Source organism: Aotus nancymaae, unplaced genomic scaffold (assembly GCF_030222135.1).
Source record: "Aotus nancymaae isolate 86718 unplaced genomic scaffold, 86718_ANA_hifiasm-v0.15.2.pri h1tg000029l, whole genome shotgun sequence".
Classification (NCBI taxonomy): Eukaryota; Metazoa; Chordata; class Mammalia; order Primates; family Aotidae; genus Aotus; species Aotus nancymaae.
The window spans coordinates 63,779,377-63,801,047 of NW_026988442.1; the positions used below are offsets into that span (position 1 = coordinate 63,779,377).

At 35.7% G+C, this 21,671-nt stretch overlaps 1 protein-coding gene across 6 annotated transcripts in view; it reads right to left on the bottom strand.

Moving 5' to 3' along the window:
• The window catches only part of MBD5 (methyl-CpG binding domain protein 5), a 471,066-nt gene that overhangs the window by 305,940 nt on the left and 143,455 nt on the right, over positions 1-21,671 (bottom strand). For all 6 annotated transcript variants that reach the window (XM_021668892.2, XM_064382791.1, XM_012457096.2 and 3 more), the window contains exon 2: positions 17,908-18,001. The gene's annotated coding sequence lies outside the window, so the exon portion shown is untranslated. The remainder of the gene's footprint in view (positions 1-17,907; positions 18,002-21,671) is intronic.

Consider the following 21,671-nt stretch of genomic DNA (forward strand, 5'->3'; position numbering starts at 1 on the left):
CCATGCTGTTTAATTTGTAGATATTCATAACTGCTACATCTTCATTGTCAAGTATACTCTTTGCATTAATAAAAAGACCGTGTTCATCTCACTTAATGTTTTTGTAGACTAAATCTCTCTGGTCTGATACAAATACCTTGCTTACCTTTATCTGACTTTTCATCTTTCTTTATGTTTTGACATTTATAAGATACTTTATGATATCAGAAATCTACTTTTTAAAAAGTGAGAGGTTGAGAAGGTTGTGGGGAGGGGAGATGGAGAGAGGCTGGTTAATGGGTACAGAAATACAATTAGATAGAAGGAATAAGGTCTAGAGTTCAATAGCAAAATAGGAATATTTTGATGTATACTTATTTATTTCTTTATTTTGAGATGCAGTTTTGCTCTTGTTGCCCAGGCGGCAGTGCAATGGGACCATCTCGGCTCACTCAGCCTCCCAGGTTCAAGCGACTCTCCTGCCTCAGCCTCCCCAGTAATTGGGATTACAGGCATGTGCCACCACATTCAGCTAATTTTATATTTTTAGTAGAGACGGGGTTTCTCCATGTTGGTCAGGCTGGTCTCAAACTCTCAGCCTCAGGTGACCCGCCTGCCTCAACTCCAACATGCTGGGATTACAGGCATGAGCCACCCCGCACAGCCTGTTGTACATTTCAAAATAGCTAGAAGACAAGGTTTGCAATGATTCTTACCCAAAGAAATGGTAAATATTTGAGGTGGTGGATATCCCAACTACCCTGATTTGATCATTATTCACTGTATACATTTATCAAAACAGTGTACATATCCCATAAATATGTACACTATGTTTCAACAAAACATGTTTTTTAAATCCACTTACATTAATTTTTCTCTTGGCTGATTCCCGTTAATCAAATGCTAAATGATAATGTGACAGTGGGCATCTAACAAAAAGAACTGTTTTCATTCTGTTATTTTGTTTTCTCTCTATATATGTATACATATATATGTATGTATACATAATATATATGTTTATACATATTAGTATGTGTGTGTCTATAATGTGTGTGTGTATATATATGTATACACACACACACACACACACACACACACACATATATATATATAATTTTTTTTGAGACAGGGTCTCACTCTGTTACCCAGGCTGGAGTGCAGTGGCACAATCTTGGTTCGCTGCAACCTCCACCTCACAGGCTTAAGCAATCCTCCCAAACTCAGCCTGCCAAGTAGCTGGGATCACCAGCTAATTTTTGTATTTTTTGTAGAGGCAGGGTTTTGCCATGTTGCCCAGGCTGGTCTTGAACTCCTGGGCTCAAGTGATATATCTGCCTTGTCTCCAGCAGTGGAGGGATTACAGGCATGAACCACTGCAGCCTACCTACTTTTTATATATTTTTAAAAGAAAATATCATTGGTACTGTTATCCTATTTTTCTCCTTGGGTAATTTCTTTGTATCTTTGTTCTAGTAGTTATGTTTATAATTTTATGCAACTTTATTTTTACATATAAACATGTCATTTATATCTCTGTCCTTATTTCTCTATTCAAAATCTATTAGTTCACTGTTATAAGCAATTATAATATTAGCATACTTTCTATTACTGTTCTTTTTCTTTCATCCATCATATTTCAGTTAATGTTTTTCACTATTTTTCCTGGTATTGTTAAATTATGCTGACACTTTTATTTTTTGTCAGCTTTAATTGATATTCTTTGACTTCTATGTATTAAAGATGAGAAAATAAGCTCACGCCTATGATCACAGCACTTTGGGAAGCCAAGGTGGGCAGATCACCAGAGGTCAGGAGTTCGAGACCAGCCTGGACAATGTGGTGAAACCCTGCCTCTACTGAAAATACAAAAAAAAGCCAGGAGTAGTGGTGGGTGCCTATAATACCAGCTACTTGGGATGTTGAGGCAAAAGAATCGCTTGAAGCTGGGAGGCAGAGGTTGCACTGAGCCGAGATCATGCCACTGCACTCCAGCCAGGGCGACAGAGTAAGACTCCATCTCAAAAAAAGAAAAAAAGAAAGAAAAAAAGAAAAAAGAAGAGAAAATTAAAACATTTGTAAAGACTAGGGGGAAAGGGGGCAGAAAACAGGTAGAAATGGCATATTTTTAGGGAATATATTTTATTTTAGGGAATATTTTATATTTATATATAGTGTCTGCATTTTGTTCTTTAGTTCTAATTCCCACATTATTTAGTCTTTTACAGTTCAATCCTTTCAGTGCTTGCTGACAGTCCTTCTATGATAATTTTCCTATTTATTTCCATCTGATTGGCAGTAGCTTATTTTCTAAGAATCTTTTCAAAAAGGCCACACTTGAACAATATTTCTTGAGTTCAAAATTGTCTTTAGCATTTAAATGAAGACAGTGGCCTAAATTTAAAATATTAAACATCTTCCTTTCTTAAGATTCTGTAGCTGTTACTCCACTGCCAACTGGTACTAAATGTTAATGTGGACAAAACAGAGACAAGTCTGACTTTTTTCCCCTCCTATTATTGACCTGACTATTCTTTCTTCATGTTTAATGTACAGCAATTTTATGAGGACATGTTTCGGTACTGACAGTTTTAGGTCATTTTTCCCTGGTCCATGGTATGCCCTTTCAATATGTAGATCAAAATTATATTTTATAAAATTATCATTAAATCTTATCTTTAAATATTTATTCTGTTCTACTCTTTTAGTTTTCTTTTGTGTCTTTATCTCATTCTCTATACATTCACAAAATTTTATTTCTAATCTTTTAATTTTTTTCTTTGGTTTACTTTATTCATTCTTCACATTTTAATCCACAATATTCCTTAAGGTGTTTCTAGCCGAAGTGCTCCTTCCAATTTCATCTTTGAAATAAATACTTCTTTCCTAAGTTTGCCTAGCTCATGATTCATCTTCTACTATTATTTCATGATGTCTTTTCCAGAGTCCTTGCTTTCTGGATTGTAGGTTTTTCCAACAGAGGTAATAGCTTTATTCATTTTCTCTCTTCTCTTTTCTCCTATTCTTTCCCTCTCTCCTTTTCTTTCGTTAAACATTATATTTTTGGCTGAATTAGAGTTCAGGTTTGACCTTCATACTCTAAAATAGGCAAAAGCGGTATGCAAACTTAGGAAAAGCCACGTGAAAATACATAAACAGACTCAGTCTTTGAGAAATTTATCCATGGTAAAGGGCTCTGCAGTGCAGAGCCAAGAAAATGATGTTAACAATCTATTTCCTGAAGGTATATATAACATACCTTATGTTGCTACAGGTATTGCTTGTAATCACAAGTATGAGAACAAAGATGAGATGAGTTGTCAGCAGAATCCTGCTAGACTCAGCTTTAGAGAAGCATAAAAGATAGGGCTACATAAAGGATCCACAGACAAGCCATTATTATAGGAAGTATTTTGCTTCTGTTGCAGCAGAGATTACCTTCTTGTGAAGACCTGCAAAACTGCAACAATACTGTGGACCCACCCTTACCTTGACCCTCCTTCCTAATGTGCATACACCTCTTGAAAATAGGTAGCCAGGTAAAACCATTACATTCTGTCATGAGTAATAAAAGAACAGTAGTGATAACAAAGATACTTCAGGTAAAGAACAAAAAGAATAGCAAAACACACAGACATTAAGCAAGCACTAGAAAAATGTCATTACAGTGCAAGGGAAGGTTGAAAAATTACTTTTATAGGTTTATTAGCTATTTGCACTTCTTTGATAAACTGCATTTTCATGTCTTTTATGCAAACAGGCTGTCTTTCCTGTATTTAATTGTTATGACTCTTTGCACATTAAGAAAATCAGCATCTTTCTTGTTGTATGTACCAAATATTAGCTAGGTTTCCTTTTAATTTCATTAGTGCCTTTTAATTTCATTTGTGAACTTTCCTAATTATTAAAAATTGTTATGGTAAAAATATGAATTCATTATTTTATAGCTTTTAAAGAGTTGCTTTTTATTATTTATTTATTTATTAGATGGGCTCTTGTTATGCTAGCCAGGTTGGTCTTGAACTCCCGACCTCAAGGTATCCTCCCATCTGGGACTACCACAGTGCTGGGATTACAGGCATGAACCATCACACCTGGCCTAAATAATTGCTTTTTAAACAAAACAATTATTTAAACTTCAACTTATCTCTAAAAAAATCCAATATATGTTCCAAAGATGTTTCGTATTTCTCAGATCACATCAATCCCATGTGCAAAATTCAATAATAGTTTTTCTTCATGATTAAAATTAAAACTAAATTTTAAATTCTTTAATATGATCTATAAGCCCCTTACATTTCTGGCCTTGTAACCCCTTCAACCTCATTTCAAACCACTCTTTCTCCCACTTTCTCCATATAAGCAGACTAGATTTCTTGCTGAGCCTCAAGTAGAATCGTTTTTGGTGACTCAGCAGTCTTTTTATTTGCTGTTCCATTTTGCTGCCTAGGTCACTCTTCCAGACATGTCTCACCACTTCGAATATCCAGGACGTTTCTGCTTGAATATCACTACCTCAGCAGAGGCTTCCCTGACCACTTTATCAAAACAGGACTTCTACTCCCAAAACCAATTACCTTCTATTCTACTTACCATGGTTTATTTTTCTCTTTAAAACATATCACATTTTGAAATTACATATGTAATTATTTGTTTATTGTTTGTCTTCCCTAATAAAGTAGTAAGCTCCATGCAGGGAAGGACTCCATCTCCATTACTGTTTATGCCAGCTCCTAGTGATAGTGGCAGGAGGCAGTCAAATGCCTAGGCAGATAGGGGCGGGTCTCCAGTGAAACCCAACCTTCAAGCCAATGACAGTTTAAAGCCTAGCTACAAATCTCAGGTAAATCCACAGATGGGACTGAGAACCTCTCTTCCTGTTTGGCATGCTTTCCTTTGATTGACCCCCATCCTTCACTTATTTTACATGTACCTCTCCTTTCCTAATTTGTTTTTTACACTGTTGTGCCCCTTGAGTGGTGCCTTTGTTTTAGCCTTTTTTGCATACTGACAAACCAATCAGCACACACTCCCCATTCTGATCCCAAAAAAGCCCCAGACCTAGCCACAGTGAGAGAGAAATCACCCGACTTTAGGTGGGAGAACTACCCTTGCATCCCTTCTCCACTGAGAGCTGTTTCATCACTCAATAAAATTCTTCTCCACCCTTCTCACCCTTTGATTGTCAGCCTAATCTCATTCTTCTTGGATGCAGGACAAGAACTCGGGACCCACTGAATGCGGATCCACAGGAGGCTGTAACAGTGAGGGCAGCCATCTTACATGACAGGAAGTAGCAGCAAGGCTCAGCCAGACCCGGAGCTGCAGGCTAGAGCAGGGCAATGGGGCTGACAGAGTTGTTAAGGTGCTGCTGTCTGTCAGGCTGCAGACAATGTGACTAAATGAGCTCATTAGCATGCTATAGCACCCCCCTCTGGGGCTTCGGGGTCATGGGCACCCCTGCCTAGGTGCCACTGTGTTTCTGTCTCTGGACTCTTCCATCTCTGGACTCTGTGGGAGTCGCTTTACAATATAACTGGACCAGGAACAAGCCCTGTGTGGAGCCCACTCCTGTGCCGGCGCTTGGAATGGCCAGCCAGACCCTGCATTCTTATATTTAAGTGTTCCTTAATGATGTGCTAAGTATTTTTAAAAGTCATCATTATACGTGTAATGTCATTTTTTCCTGTGTTGAAACCAGATCACATTTCTATTTGAAAACAACTTAAGTCTGAATTACACTTGCTTTTAAGTGTTACATATTTATAAAAACTGAGGTTTTATAGCTACAAACCCTTGGAGAAAGTCTCTATATTAGATTGCAAAAACCCTGCCTCGGTGTTATGTAGCTTCTAGTGTGGGCACACGGTAAATATGTAGATTATATATGCATTAGAAAATTTAAATGTTAGGGGGGAAAAAGAAAGCAAGGTAAGGGAGAGGGTATGCAATTTAAAATAGAATGGTCAGAGTAAGCCTTATTGAGGAAGTAATATTTGAGCAAAAGTTTAAAGAAGGTGAGAAAACTATCAGTATAGTCTAATGCACTTGAGATTGAGGAGGTAATTTTAAAAAGGGATATGCAAATGATTAAGGAATTTTACTATCATAAGATAAATATACAGCTTCCTAAGATGACTATTTTGGAAAACTTAGCATTCATTTGGATGGCATGATGTAGTAGTTTAAAAGTCAAATCACTTTATTTCTTAGTCATACTTTGTATACTGCATATGATAGCTTCTTTTTGTAGAGACACTCAAAGGATGTATGTTATAGAGAGGTGGCATAATAAAAAAATCTATGACATCTATATTGATAACAAATCTTTTGCTTTTTTTTTTTTTTTTGACAGAGGGTCTCACTCTGTCACTCAGGCTGGAGTGCAGTGGTGCGATCTTGGCTCACTGCAGCCTCAACTTCCTGGGCTTAAGTGATCCTCCCACCTCAGCCTCCAGGGTAACTGGGACCACAGGTATAAACCAAAATGCCAAGCTAATTTTTTGTAGAGATAAGGTTTCACCATGTTGCCCAGGCTGGTCTCAAACTCCTGGCCTCAAGTGATCCAATCATCTCAGCCACCCAAAGTACTGAGATTACAGGCATGAGCCACTGTGCCTAGCTACCTTTTCCCTTTCAATATATTAGTTCATTCATTTTATTTGTTTACTTATTAAAGCCCACAATTTAAAAATGACTTAATATTGAAGTGCTGAAATGTACTAATACGAAAATTACTGTCAAAAGTCTTCCACATTATTTATCTTTGTGATGATTAGTTTTCTGCCTCAATTGGATAGGCTATAGTACCCAGTTATTCAGTTAAACAATACTGGGATTAAGACCTACAATCAGTTGACTTTAGGTAAAGGAGATTATCTTCCACCATCTGAGTGAGCCTCATCCAATCAGTTAAAAGGCCTTAAGAGAAAAGCTTGATATACTTGAAGAAGAAATTTTGCTTTAAGACTGCAGTATCAGCTCCTGCCTGAGAGTGTTCAGCCTGCTGGCCTTCCTTACAAATTTAATACCTGTCAGCCCCATAGTTGCTTAAGCCAATTTTTTGAAATAAATTTCTCTAAATGTACATATCCATGCATAAATACATATATGATATATTTATATATATACAATATACCCAGATATATACATATATGAGTACATATATATATTCCCCCCCACCAATCCTGTTTCTCTGGAGAACCCTGTATGATACAATCCTCCTCTTAGACTAGATTAGAAGCTACTTAAAGAAAGTCATCATGTCTTCTTATGATCCCTGAGTTTAATATAGCTCATAGCATGACGTTTTCTTGATGGAATAGTTTATAGAAGAACATTTTAATTTCATAGGTAGACGAAAGGTACTTTACCATTAAGAAGCAGAATAAATCATTATATAAGCAGTTATATACTTTTTTCCTTGCCACTTTTTCCAGGAATAAACATTTATAACTTTTGTGCAATGAAATCAAAAGATAAGAAAAAGGACAATAAAAAAATAAAACAAGTGCTTATATCTAATACATATGATGAACTTACTACGGAAACACGTAACATCACTCTAACTCGTCTATAGGAGAAAACCTAGACTTATTTATTGTTCTTTATATATTATGATAACATAATATATAAAACCTCACCAAATACTTTATGTACATCATTTCTTTTATTCCTTTTAACAACCTGAGACAGGTAATTTTTGTATTCCTATTTACAGAGGACGGTGATGTACAGAGACATTGAGAAACAAAGCTAGAAATTTGGTGGTAGAGTTGTCTTGGGAGCATTAAAACTCAAGCAGTTGTGGTGATAAACATGTTGGATCTACAAACACATACAAAGGCAATAAAAAAGATGCAATCTTGGCAGAAATTAAATTCATATCAAAACAACTATATTTACATTTTACATGTTAGTGGAAAAAAGAGGAAAATGTTAATTGCTATCAAGACTATGCAGAAAAAATCTGTATTGATTATGGCAATGTAAAATATTTTAATTTTTTAAGAAGTTAGTTTAGCCAGTCATTAATAATATCACTTTGGGAAGCTGAGGCAGGCGGATCACCTGAGGTCAGGAGTTTGAGATCAGCCTGGCCAACATGGTGAAACCCCTTCTCTAGTAAAAATACAAAAGTTAGCTGGGCATGGTGGTGGGTGCATGTAATCTCAGTTTACTCTGGAGGCTGAGGCAGGAGAATCACTTGAACCCAGGAGGCGGAGGCTGCAGTGAGTTGAGATTGTGCCATTGCACTCCAGCCTGGGCAAAAAGAGCAAAACTCCACCTCAAAAAAAAAAAAAAAAAGAAATTCAGATGCTATGGTATAGTAATTCTACTTCAAAGAATAGTGCCTAAGGAAATAAATAAAAGAAAGAAAATACTAAATTACATGTAACAGAAAAATGTTATAAATAACCTAAATGTCCAAGCATAGAAGAATGAAGCATCATACTTTATTAATAGAATACATACCCATTAAAACAATGAATATGGAGAAGTTTTCAAGATACTAAGTCATACTGTTATTATTGATGAAAAAAATTTAATTTTACATAGAAGAAATATACACAAATGGAGATGTACCTATTTTGGTAAACACATTTCTAAGTAATAAAGCTTACCTAAAGGGATTGATTCTTTGAATAGCAATGTCTTCTGGAATTTTCTTTCTTATGAAAGGGACTCTTTCAGAATGCTTCCCTCATATAATCATAGACACTAAATAATGGAAACCATTTTTTTTAACTGGTGGCACAAAAATATTTTAAAATAGCTACTTCTAATTACTTATACTAGTCATGACAGATTAAGGCAATATAAATGAAACCACAGTGAAAAGATGTAACATTTATGGAAATTAAAAACAATGAGAAATGAAGACTGGGTGCAGTGGTTCATGCCTATAATCCAGCACCTTGGGAAGCTGAGGCAGGTGGATCACGAGGTCAAAAGATTGAGACCATCCTGGCCAACAGGTGAAACCTTGTCTCTACTAAAAAAAAAATGCAAAAATTAGCCAGGCGTAGTCACATGTACCTGTAGTCTTAGCTACTCGGGAGGCTGAGGAAGGAGAATCATTTGAACTCAGGAGGCAGAGATTGCGGTGAGCTGAGATTGCACCACTGCCCTCCAGCCTAGTGACATAGTGAGACTCCATGTCAAAAAAAAAAAAAAAAAAATAAGAAAGAAATGAAAATATTACAAAAAATTACATCCTATACATTTTTCTCAAGAACCTCCTGGAGGACTTGCTCCAAAAAATGAGAGGGCAAAATTAAGAAAAAAAAAAAAAAAGATTGAGAAACAAGAGTTTCAACATAGGAGAAAGGACATCCCTATGCAAGAGGATGAGTGATATCAATGATACCTGGAGTATAACTTAATTCTGTTTTGTTCAGGGAACATACTCTGGATGATTTCAATCTTTAACATTTTATTGATTTTCATGGACCAGCATATGTTCTATCATGATGAATATTCTATGCACAGTGAAAAAATGTGTCTTCTGTTGTTATTAGGTATATGTTCTACAAATGTCAATTAGGTCAGGTTGGTTTTTAGTGTTATTGAAGGTTTCTATGTTCTTACTGATTTCTATTTACTTGTTATAACTATGGGAGAGGAAGGTTGAAATGTCTAACTATAATTGTGGAATTTTCTATTTTTTCTCTCAACTCTTACCAGTTTTTGCTTCATAAAATATTTTAGAGATTTATTGTTAAGTGGATATATATTTAGGAGAATAAATCCTCTTGAACTACCTTATTAGACACACACTTTGTCTAATATTATTTTAGCCATCTTGACTTTCTGTTATTAGTGTTTTCATTGTATATTTAACCCATCTTTTAACTTTTGATCTACCCATATTTTTATATTTAAAATGCACTCCTATTTAGCAAGAGTTGATGTCTACCCCCCTTAAAAAAGCCAATTGCTTATTTTGGAAATAAAGTTTTATCAAAACATAGACATATCTACCTGTTTACATTTTGAGCTCTAAAAACAGAGTTGAGTAGTTGTGACAGAAACACTATGAGCCTTAATCCTAAAATATTTATAGTGTGTCCTTTTAATAAAAAATTTGCCAACCTCTGGAGTTGTTTATTGGGTTTTTATCAGTCAAATGAAAAAAACCATTTTAATCTGAGTGTTTTGACAATATATACTTAATATAATGATGACATACTTGGTTCTAAGTCTACCACCTTGCTATTTGTTTTCTACTTATTCCATCTGTTCTTTCATTTTTAAACCTGTCTTCTTTAGAAATGATTTTTAATTTTTAAATTTTTTTTTCAGACAGAGTGTAACGCTGTTGCCCAGGCTACAGTGCAGTGGTGCAATCATGGCTCACTGCAGCCTCAATCTCCTGGGCTTAAGTGGTCCTCCCAGTTCAGTCTCAGCCTCTGGGACTACAGGTTTACACCACCGTAAATTTTTTCTAGATACGGGGTCTCATTATATTTCCCAGGCTTGTCTCAAACTCCTGGGTTCAAGTGATCCTCCCCCCTTGGCCTCCCAAAGTGTTTAGAGGCACTGGCCACCATGACTGGCCAATTCTCGAGTATTATACTTTATCTCCTCTATTGATTTATCAGCTGAATTTCTTTGTTTTATATCTTTGGTGATTGCTCTAGTGATTAAATATGCATCTTTAACTTATCATAGCCTACTTTTAAATAATAACCTATAACCTCCTAATAATATAATAACCTTAAGACACAATATCTGAAATGTCTGAGACCAGAATTAGTTCAAATTTTCAATTTTTCAAATTTTGAAATAGTTATGTTAAAAAGATTGAGAATCCCTAATCGAAAAATCCAAAATCCGAAATGTTCCAATGATCATTTCCTTTGACTATCGGGTTGGCACCAAAAAGTTTTGAATTTTGGAGCATTTTGGATTCTGAATTAGTAATATTCAGCCTGTACTACCATTTCTCCCTCCCATTCTTTGCACTATTGTCATATATCTTACTTCTACACATGTTATAACAAAATATTCATTCTTATTTTTCAGTGTTTTTAATTTAAGCAGTCAGTTATCTTTTTAAATATATAAACAACAGTCTAATATGTTTATCGATATATTTACAATTTCTGGGGCTCTTCCTTCCTCTGCAGAGATTGAGTTTCCATTTACTATTATTTTTCTTCTGCCTTAAGACTTTATTTAACACTTCTTGTAACAGGTCTGCTAGCAATGAATTCTCTCAGTGGATTTTTTTTTTTTTTTGTCTGAAAATGTCATCATTTTAGATGCTTTTACTGGATATAGAATTTAAGGTTTATAAGTTTTCATCTTTTGATACCGATCTCTTTCCATTATCTTCTGGTTTGCATTGTTTCTGATGTGAAGTCAGTTCATTTTTATCTTGTGTTTTGTTTGTGATGTGCCTTTTTTCCATTTGTTTTTATGACTTTTATCACTGGTTTCAGAAATGATATATTTTGGTATGTTTTCCATTTGAAATTAAATGAACTTGGATTTTTATGTCTCTATTTTTCATCAAATGTGGAAAAATTTTGGCCATTAGGTTTCCATTTATTTTTTTCTGCCCTCACCTCTTCTGAAACTCCAATTCCATATTTGTTATACCTCATGGTACCAGGACACTTAGGTGCTGGGGGTTTTTTGGGTGTGGAAGAGGAGGGAGGGTTCAGTTTTCTTACTCTCTGATTCAGTTTTTATTTTACTTTACTTATTTATTTATTTTTTAGACTTGGGTTCTGGCTATGATGTCCAGGCTGGAGTGCAGTGGCTATCTACATGTGCGATCACACCACACTACAGCCTCAAACTCCTGTACTCAAACTATTCTTCCACCTCAGCCTCCTGAGTAGGTAGGATTATAGTACCTGCCACTGCACCCAGCAGTGGTTCAGTTTTGATACCTTCTTCAAGTCTACTGATCTTTTTTATCTGCAATGTTTATTGCATTGAGCAGTCCATCCAGTGGATATTTCATTCAGGTGTGGGAATTCCTAGAGCTAAAAAATTTATTTTCTTAGACTCTCTTCATTATTTTAATGTTTTACTTTATATCCTTGAATATATGTATAACTAGATGTTTTAAAGTCTTTGCTGTTTACATTATGGCTGTCATTTCTTGCTCTGTTTCTACTTATTGTCTATTATCTTGGTTTGGGGTTACATTTTCCTACTTTTTCATGTCATATAATTCTGGGCTAGATATCGATCACTATTAAGGTTTCATTAAATGTCTAGATTTAGTTGTCTTCCCATCTGACTCTTTGTGTCTATTCTCAAGTTGGTTAAAAACTATAAAGAAAAAAAGGTGACTTACTTTCTCCAAATCACAATAGCAAATGTCCTGCTATTAAATAATCACAAGTCTTTATTTTAATTTGGGGCTCTTCATGACTCCTCTAATTTCTCTTTACTTTTTTAAGGGCAATTTGAGTTTGGCAATATTCAAAGCACTGTAAAGTTTTTCCTCCATGATGCTGCATCTATCCTCTTGTTGACAAATTACATGAAAGGATTGTGACTGGTTCTACTCTTTTCTTTTACTCATTGTATTAGTCTGTTTTCATGCTGCTGATAAAGACATACCCAAAACTGGGAAGAAATAACAGTTTAGTGGACTTACAGTGCCAAATGGCTGGGGAGGCTTCACAATCATGGCAGAAGGCAAAAAGACACGTTGTGCAGGGAAACTCCCATTTTTAAAACCATCAGAACTCGTCAGACTTATTCACTGTCATGAGAACAGCACGTGAAAGACCCACCCCCATGATTTAATTACCTCCCATTGGGTTCCTCCCACAACACACAGGAATTCAAGATGAGATATGGGTGGTAACACAGCCAAACCATATCACTCATTCTTTATTGTTTTTAACTTTCATTCTAGTACTGTGCTGAAACTAAACCAGCGATCCAACTGCCAGTGCTTGTCATCCTTTTCTCAGCCCTAACATTCTATGTGTTATAGAGGTAAAGAAATAATTACAGTTTGAGAAGTACTTTAATAGAGATATGCAAATAATGCTAAATATCACATTTAAGAAATATCCTATGTAAACTCATCAATTAAAAGACATTTTAAAAGGTAGGAAAATGTGACCTCAAACCAAGAGAAAAGTCAGTCATTAGAAACAGACCAAGGTGTCCTAGGTTCCAGCAATCCTCTTGAATAGTTGGGACTATAGGCATATACCTCTTGAATAATTGGAACTATAGACCACCATCCCTGACTGAATTTTTACTTTTTTTTTTTTTTCAGTAGAGAGGAGGCCTCGCTATGTTGCCCAGGCTAGTCTTGAACTCTTTAGCTCAAGTGATTGTCTCACTTCAGTCTTCCAAGGTGTTGGGATTATAGGTGTGAGCCACCATACCTGAACATCTATTTTTTTAAAAAACAGAAATGAGTAGTATATTACTCAGAATAGTTTATTCCATGAATATATATTTATTTAATTAACTCCCACTGTTGGATATGTTTTTCCAATGTCATGATTAAATAGTTCTTGATCATACATTTAGGAGAAATTTCTGGAAATGTAACCTCTGGGTCAAAGGGTACACACAGATTTATAGCTTTTGTTTGAATTTCTTTCAGAAAGATAATACCAAGATTTTGGAATAGTACAGTCTCGTTCCCTCTCCAAAGACCAACTCCTATAGGAACTTTAAAGAAAAAAATCCAAGAAATAAGAAAACCTGAAAAATCCCAGGGAAGAAAGCGGGGTGATAAAGGACAATTTTGAAGGGGAAGTGTGCTAGGCTGGTGGCTGGGGCCTTGGATCTAGGGCAGGTGGCAGCCCTTCAAGGCTGTGGGATAAACAGGATATGAGCTATTGGAGTTCTGCTGTTGATTCTTCCCTGACTTGAGTCAAAAACTTACTGTTCCCATATCTATAGGGACTCCGACTATAGTCCAAATGCCCTCAGGAGTGAACAGTACTTATAAAAAGCCGAGGAAAACAGGTAGAGACTAACCTTGGGCAGGAATTTCTCTGCCCTTTCCTACTAAGCCATAAAGCTGGTAAATTAACCAATCAATAGCTTTGGATGCTGTTCTCCCTGATAGGATCAGGGAGGAGGGGAGAGATGGTAAAGCAGAGACCTGCGGTGTCATTTTGTAGACTTGATAAATTAACTGTGATTTCTAATGTAGCCTGGGGCTTTTCTACCTACCTTCCATCCTCTGAGCTCACTGAAAATGACACAGACTGGGTGCTATTCTCTTCCCACGTGTGATGTCATAGTAGCTAATATCCCCAAAGGAAAATATCTTACAGGTCAACATATCAAGACATTGAAGAAGCACAACTGTTTTCAAAGAAAAATAAACTATCGGCATACGGATTCTAAGAGAAGCAGAAATATTAGATCTAATGACCCAAGAACTTAAAATAAGCCTAGTAAACATACTAAAAGAGGTAAGGGAAGATATTAGCAGCATATAATAAGAACACGAGAACAAAGAAGCAAGCAGAAATATTATGTACAAAAAATAATACTTGAAGTATATAGACTAGATAAATAATAGAATTTAAGTGAGGAGTAAATGAATCTGAAGATCAGTTTGAGGAAATCTTCAAACCTAAGAACAAGGAAATAGAAAATATTGGCCGGGCGCAGTGGCTCACACCTGTAATCCCAGCACTTTGGGAGACAGAGACCTCCTGATCACAAGGTCAGGAGTTTGAGACCAGCCTGGCCAAGATGGTGAAACCCAGTCTCTACTAAAAAAATACAAAAATTAGTTGGGCATGGTGGTGGGTGCCTGTAATCCCAGCTAATCAGGAGGCTGAGGCAGGAGAATTGCTTGGACCTGGGAGGCGGAGGTTGCAGTGAGTCAAGATTGCACCACTGCAGTCTAGCATGGGTGACAGAGCAAGACTCTGTCTCAAAGAAAAAAAAAGAAAAAGAAAATATAAAAGAAAGGCTAAGGGATTGGCAGTGCTAACATCTGAATAACAGGAGACTCAGAAAGAAAACAAGGCTGGGTGTGGTGGCTCACACTTATAATCTCAGCACTGTGGGAAGCCAAGGCGGGCAGATCACTTGAGGCCAGGAGTTCAAGGCCAGCCTGGCTAACATGGCGAAACCCCATCTCTACCAAAAAATACAAAAATTAGCTGGTGGGTTGGTGGGGGTGCTGGTGGTGGCGTATGCCTGCAGTCTCAGCTACTCAGGAGGCTGAGGAGGGAGGATCACTGGAGCCCAGGAGGAGGAGGTTGAGCTGAGATTGCGCCACTGCCCTCCAGGCCAGGTGACAGAGCCAGACTCTGTCTCAAAAAAAGGAAAGAAAAAGAAAAAGAAAAATATTAAGAAGGATGTATTTGAAGAAATGATGGAGTTGAACAGGACAAAAAGATCATGGATTTTATTTTTTTTAATTTATTTAAAAAAATTTTTTACAATGGTGACTAGGGAAGATCATGGATTTTCAAAGTATTGAAGGAAAAATCTTAAAACCTAGATTTTTACATATGGCAATGCAGTCATTCAAATATGAGGCTATGACAACATATATTTCCAAGCACACAAAAACTCCAAAGACAGTTTTTGATAAAATGCTTAAATAGAAACAAATACGGAAGATAATTAAAAGATGTGTGAAGCCATGCTGATAAAATATCTTGGCAAAATTTGTTGTTTTTTAAAATAGCAAACAGCTAAGAAAAGGAGAACATATGGGCATAATGGTTTAAGATTTAAAGTAGATAGTAGCAAAATGATGGGGTAGGAGAAGATGAAGAGACAAAGGGATCTCAGAATGTACAAGATTCTTTGTAGGGGAGACATATAAATATCCAGTTTGTTTCTTTTTACTAAGAAAAAATTCAAAATAAATTCAGAAAACACATTCAAAGTGTGGAAAAACTTAAATATTGAAAATGGTGGAAACACATTGTGATGTATAAAAAATTATAATTGTAATATGTCAGGGTGAGGAGAGGTCAGAGGTAAAACAAATTATACCTTAAGATGATAACTGTTGAAGCTGACATATAGACACATGGTGGTTCATAATTTTCTCCCTTTTCCTTTTTATTTATTTGAAATTTCTCATATAAAAATTTAAAAATGTATGCATACAAAACAATACTCATATTATAAAAAGATAAACAAAATAGGACCATACAATAGGTATCATTTTAGAATATCGTGTTAGAATGATTCCCTATGGGTCAAGCGTGGGAGAATGAGACTGGAAAATTTATAAATAAATAAAACAAGAAGTGTTTTGCATGAACCAGTAATGACAGTGCCCCATGAACCTAAGAGTGTGATTAACTCTGCTTTCTCTTTGTGTAAAAGGTCCATTAAAAAACAAAAAATATGTGAGGTGACACATGCCTGTAATCCCAGCACTTTGGAAGGCTGAGGTGGCTTGAGCCTAAGAGGTCAATGCTGCAGTTAGCCATGACTGTGCCACTGTATTCCAGCCTGGGCAACAAAATAAGACCCTGTTTCAAAAAAAAAAAACCAACAAACAACAATAACAACAAAAACCAGAAAGTGCCAGGCATGGTTAACGCACACCTGTAGTCCTAGCTGCTTGATTGGCTGAAGTGGGAGGACTGCTCAAGCCTGGGAGCTCAAATCTATTTTGGGCAACTTAAAGAGACTACATCTCTTAAAACAAAAGAAATATATGTGTGTGAATATATATGTGTGTGTGTGTGTGTGTGTGTGTGTGTGTATAATATAATACAAATTTTCACTATAAGGATTTGATTTAGACTGTGGAGAAGACAAAACTATAAAAATAGTTATCTAATCATTATAATTCAGAAAACACTTGAATAGCTACTCCAAATAACCAAGTCACCATATATAACTACAAAAATGAATTAGAAATAAGTAATATCACTTATTTTTTCAAGAGAAGTCATTTCTGACATTAATATTCATCATAGAAAACTAGCAAAAATCATTAAGCAGTTAACCAAAAATTAAGGAGAAAAAATAGACTCTAAATACTGGCATTCTAAAAGCATAAAGAAAAATAGAACAAAGAAAAAAACATTCCTGCACCAGAGGCTATAAACTGTTTTACTTGGCTTATGTAGTAGCAAAAGTAGACTTTTTTTCAAAGGAAAAATTTTATGCTGATATTGAAAAATAAGGATTTTTTCAAATCTATTTCTGTTCTTAAAAGAAAAAGAAAACTACTAAGAATTGGTTTTACAGCATCTCATCCCCATTTAGCAAGGATCCTAGAACTGAACAGGCACACCCAGTTTACAGGTCACATACTCTCCAGGCTTCCACTGGCCCCATCTGGCAAGCAACATTAAAGTACTGCTTTTGGAGGTTTGTTCCCCCTTGTATCTCACTTGAAATTTTAACAAAATGTGGTCAGAAATTTTGTCATGTAAGTACGTAAGCAGTCATGGGAGACATGAACAGAACATGTTACGTGAAAAAATAAGCTAGGTAAAGAGAAATTTTGGAGGAGCCATGACAAAATGAAAAGGGGTTTGGTATTCAGGGGTAATAATATTATGAGTATAGGAAACTAGGAGAGTTTTTTGGAGTGGATAAAGAACAAGCTCTTAACTTGTTAAAGGGACTGATTAATAAATACATGAAAACAGTGAAGTGGATGATAGTTTTTTAATTATTTTTTCACATTAAATTCTGCTAAGGTGTATTCACAGGTCTGATAGAAGTTACTTTGTTTATCCTTTATTCTTAGTTGGTTTGCACTTGCGCATTATAATTTATCATTTTTTAAATCAACCACTTATTACAAATGAAATCTGACACTTTCTGTCAAGATGATATTATGGCATAAAAAATTTGTGTCTGAATATGAATGAATGCAGTTGTAACTTAGGGCCAGTGATAAAAACTTAATAAGTTTAACAAGTAGAATTATAATCTGACAATCCTAACCATTTAAATAAAATTATATATGAGGCTACAGTTATTAATTACCTTTAGTGCTTAACTTCTAAAGATCTTGTCTGTAAACCATAAAGCCTTCAATGTCTACTTCCCACATGTAGAAACTGACATCTTCAATGTACATCTAAAAGAGAAGCATAAGAAAATACAATGAATTTGAGATTATAGATATTGCTTCACTTATCTTAATATAAAAAATGAAATTATTCTTCATGACTTTCTATAATAAGCTGGGCAAAAAGACGTGGGTATTATAGGACATATTTTATTTAAACAAACAGCAATAACATTAAGATTTCCCCTTTAGAAGAATCAGAAGGTTTTTTGTAACATATGTCATGATTCATGTCACAGAGTTGAGTACTTTCTATAATACTAATTTTATCTGCAAAATTTTTATATGATTTAAAATACATGAATTCTGATGTCCTACATGAAAACAGCCCTATTCTAGAAAAGTTTCCCTTTTGGGGAAACTTTTGGATTTTTGGCTTTTCTTTTTTTTTTTGAGACAGAATCTCACTCTGTTGCCAGGCGCCAGGCTGGAGTGCAGTGGTGTGATCTTGGCTCACTGCAAACCTCCACCTCCCGGGTTCAAGCAATTCTCCTGCCTCAGCCTCCCGAGTAGCTGGGACTACAGGCACACGCCACCACACCCAGCTAAATTTTGTATTTTTAGTAGAGACAGGGTTTCACCATGTTGGCCAGGATGGTCTCGATCTCTTGACCTCGTGATCCACCTGCCTCAGCCTCCCAAAGTGCTGGGATTATAGGTGTGAGCCACCGCACCCGGCCAGCTTTTTGGCTTTTATAAGCAACTCAATAATATATTTATTATCCTTAATTACACTTGAGTTGCTTATAAAAGCAAAAATCATACAAATCAATTAGTTCAGTGTTCTGTCCTTATGAAAAATTCAAAATTCTATTTTTCTTAGTACTTAAACTTCCCCAATCAGTACTTTACACCAGGCTGGTAAACTCAGCAAAAAAAAAAAGGCCCTTTAAGAAAAATTATTCCCTCTCTAATAGACAAATGGGATATCCAGAGAAAATGTTTTCTGCCTAAAGAACTTTTATTGTGAATTCCTTGTCAATGCAGTTAGGGAAACAGGATTTGGATGCTACATTGCCATACTTTTAGTATGTAGTTTTTATTTTTGCTTTGTTTTGAGAAAGGGTCTCCCTATGTTGCTCTTGAGCTCCTGAGCTGTCTCATCCTCCCAGGTAAGTGGTTTTGAGTACTACAGATTCTCAAGCCAAACATGAATGATTTTTGGATTAGCAATATCATTGCTCCTTTTGGTCATTAGCGTAGATGTCTGTTTTACAGTTGCAGCTATACATTCAAAACACTTGAAACACTTTTAAAATAGATTCACACTCAGCATATTCTTTACATATTATGGTTTCATTAGTATGAAGTAGGTCCAGAGCTCAGGTATTTTTAAAAAGGATGAAGGAAGGATATCTTTTCTCCAGTTGAGAAACAATTTCACTGCAACTATTTAGCTTAGTTTCTACATATTAATAAGACATTAACTTCCAAAAATACTATTTACAGATGTCTATGAAAAATAATGAGTTAATTCTAATACAAATACTAAATGTCAAAATGATTTCAAAGCTTCCAGCATACACACAGATAAACTCCAACGACCATGAAATATCTTAGATACATGGATGCAAGCATGATGCAATTGGTAGCTGGAGTAAATCTCAAACTGTAATGCACTTAAGGACCAAAGTAGTACTTTAAGATGTAGAACCCCAGGTGCATGCCCAAAGTTCTGGTTCAGAACTTGGCTGAGGCAGATTCTCTATTCTTTATAGGCATCGTGATTATAATGTACATCTACAGTCCATGTAGTATTGTGATCTAAAGCACACATATAAACACTGACTAGTACTAGACTCTCATTATTAGCATTTATGTAAATACTTCTTGAGTTTTATAAGATTATATTTCTAATCTTTAAAGATAATCCCAAAACCCACTGGCTTAGGAAGGAACTTTGAACATACAGTAAGTAGGACTTCAGCAATAAATCAATATAGACATACTAAAATAATGTTTATGGATTATATCTTTTGTAAGCTTTGCTATTTTCTTAGGTAAACTGTGTAGGTAGACAATCAATAAAATGCTGTGGAAAAAAGATAGAAATGTTATCTTCTATAATGAAAATTTTACTTAAAACCTCACATATAACTAGAAACATGCTCTTGATAGTTCAGAATTAATTTTTTTGGTCCTTAAGTTAGTGGGGGTGGCAGGCTGGAGAGAAGCACTTCTAGCTTCATTTTCTGTTTAAATACAAAGTCAAAAATTTTATAAAGAAAGTCTTGAACCATGTCCCACAAACACACACACACACACACAACACACACACACACAAACACACTCCTCTCTTTCTCTCATGTAACTACTAAAAATAACATAAAATAGGCTGTTAATGTTTTAGTTTTGAAAATTCTTGCCAGGCGCAGTGGCTCACGCCTGTAATCCCAGCACTTTGGGAGAACCAGGCGGGCAGATTGCCTGAGCTCAGGAGTTTGAGACCAGCCTGTCCAACATGGTGAAACCTCATCTCTACTAAAAATACAAAACTTAGCTGAGGGTGGTGGTGTGCACCTACAATCCCAGCTACTCAGGAGGCTGAGACAGGAGAATCACTTGAAAACCCATGAGCCGGAGGTTGCAGTGAGCTGAGATCCCACCACTGCAAGCCAGCCTGAGCAACAGAGCAAGACTCCATCTCAAAAAGAAAAAAAAAGCCAGTGACTCAAGCCTGTAATCCCAACACTTTGGGAAGCCGAGGTGGGCAGATCGCCTGAGGTTGGGAGTTTGAGACCACCCTAACCAACATGGAGAAACCCCATCTCTAGTGAAAATACAAAATTAGCTGGGCATGGTGGCACATGCCTGTAATCCCAGCTACTCGGGAGGCTGAGGCAGGAGAACTGCTTGAACCTGGGAGGCGTTGCACTCCAGCCTGGAAAATAACTTCTCAAAAAAAAAAAAAAAAAGTAAGAAAGAAAATTCTTATAAACAAGTCCCAAATTACTTTGCAATAAAAACAGTTTCATACATATATACCATTTAAGATTTTTTTTCTGAAAAAGAAAACTCTAATAATCAGAGGTAATTATCTGAGTCTTTGTTATACATAACAAGGATGGAGACCTCAAAAACTACTAAACCTTAGAAGAAAACTATATTTTAGCTCTTATCTTCCTTACCTAGTTTGAAGTACTCTTCATAAAGTATTCTTTTTACATGTATGTAATGCTAAAGATCTCAGATTTTCTACAAATTCAAATCAATCGACAGTTTATCACTGAAGTTTAGTTCTTCCTACATATTTTAACCAGAATCAATAGCTCTGTAAATCACAAACAATAGTCTACATCACAAAAGAATTCATTCATATTAATCTTTAATGATTAAAAATACAAGTTTCTAGATAACATTGTTAAGTATCACTAACATTTGTCATATAAATTACTAAAACTTATTTGCTTTTAAATACAGTAAATAATAGCTAACATTTACTGAATTCTAAATTATAAGTGGCATAGTTAATTCTCACAACAACCCTAAGAAGTGCTTATGTTCTTAAAAAGTAGAAAAAAAAAGAAGTGCTATTATCATCTACATTTTACAAATGAAATGAGGAATATAGATCAAGTAACTTATCCAAGTTCCATAGCTAATAACCGGCAGAACTAGCTTTCGAACCCCAGCAGTCTACAATTAACTGGTATTTCCTGAAGGCTCCTTCCAGTAACCT